At 42.2% G+C, this 1,359-nt stretch overlaps 1 non-coding gene across 1 annotated transcript; it reads right to left on the minus strand.

Annotated features, from left to right (window-relative positions):
- Positions 1-471: 471 nt before the first annotated feature.
- Positions 472-578, minus strand: LOC127108527 (small nucleolar RNA R71). The gene has a single exon (XR_007796059.1). It is a non-coding gene; the product is annotated as a small nucleolar RNA R71 (small nucleolar RNA).
- Between the last annotated feature and the right edge of the window lie 781 nt (positions 579-1,359).

The raw sequence follows: 1,359 nt of genomic DNA on the forward strand, positions 1-1,359 counted from the left end.
ACCGGAAGTTTAAGCTTAGTAAACCCTCTGGCGGAACCTGAACGTTACGCTCGCGCACGTTTATTCTTTCATAGAATTAAGAGAGCTATGGCCGAAGATCAAAACCAAAGACCTCTTAAGGACTTCGCTCAACCATCTAACGAAGAACCTAGTTCTAGTATAGTAAACTCAATCATCCCAGCCAATAATTTTGAACTTAAACCGTCCCTATTGCAACTAGTGCAACAAAGACCATTCGCGAGTCTCGCTACCGAGAACCCTAAACAACATTTAAAAATATTTCTTCAGTTAGCAGATACTTTTAAAACCAATGGAGCTTCTCCTGAGGCAATACGTTTAAGACTATTTCCTTTTTCCCTATGAGATAAAGCCCTATCATGGTTAGATTCCCTTCCACCCAATTCCATTACGACTTGGGATAACCTTAGAAGAGTTTTTCTTGCTAGATATTTTCCTCCGAGTAAGACCGCCGTTCTTCGAAACCATATAACTAGATTTACCCAAAACCAAGGAGAATCGTTGTTCGAAGCTTGGGAGAGATATAAAGAGTTGTTACGAGCATGCCCACATCATGGCTTAGAAAACTGGTTAATCATTCAAACCTTCTATAATGGACTTCATTATAACACAAAGATGACCATCGACGCTGCCGCAGGCGGTGCTCTGATGAACAAACCTTATCCTGAAGCTAGTGCCCTCATCGAAGACATGGCTCAAAACCATCAATCATGGGGAGTCGAACGAGCGACAGTTGAGAGGAAGGAAGCCCAAGGAGGAGTGCATGAACTAAGCTCTATAGACATGATGCAAGCTAAAATGGACGCATTAGCCCTCAAAGTCGAGCATATGTACACGAACCCGAATACTGTAACCGCAGTTTCATCGGATTGTGAGATATGTGGAACCCAAGGACACCAATCCGCAAAATGCAGTCTATTAAATGAAGCCCACTCCGAGCAAGTGAACTACACCCAAGGGAACCCATATTCAAATACCTATAACCCTGGATGGAGGAATCACCCGAACTTCTCCTATAAAAATAATAACCCTGTTCAAAATAATGCACCTCTGAGACCTAGTTATCAAGCCCCTAGATCAAATCAACCTATGCAACCTGTACCACCAAAGCCGAGCCTTGAGAAAATTATGGAAAATTTTATCACCGCTCAAACCCAATAAAACAAGGAGTTCATGAACCAAAACATTCATGTTAACGAATTGATTACTCAGTTAGGAACCAAGGTTGACCAAATAGTTACTCATACCAAGATGCTTGAAACCCAGATCTCTCATGTAGCTTTAAACCAAGCCCCTCAGACTACACCTGGAGGACAATTCCCTGGACAACCTCAACAAAAT

Source organism: Lathyrus oleraceus, chromosome 7 (genome assembly GCF_024323335.1).
Source record: "Lathyrus oleraceus cultivar Zhongwan6 chromosome 7, CAAS_Psat_ZW6_1.0, whole genome shotgun sequence".
Classification (NCBI taxonomy): Eukaryota; Viridiplantae; Streptophyta; class Magnoliopsida; order Fabales; family Fabaceae; genus Lathyrus; species Lathyrus oleraceus.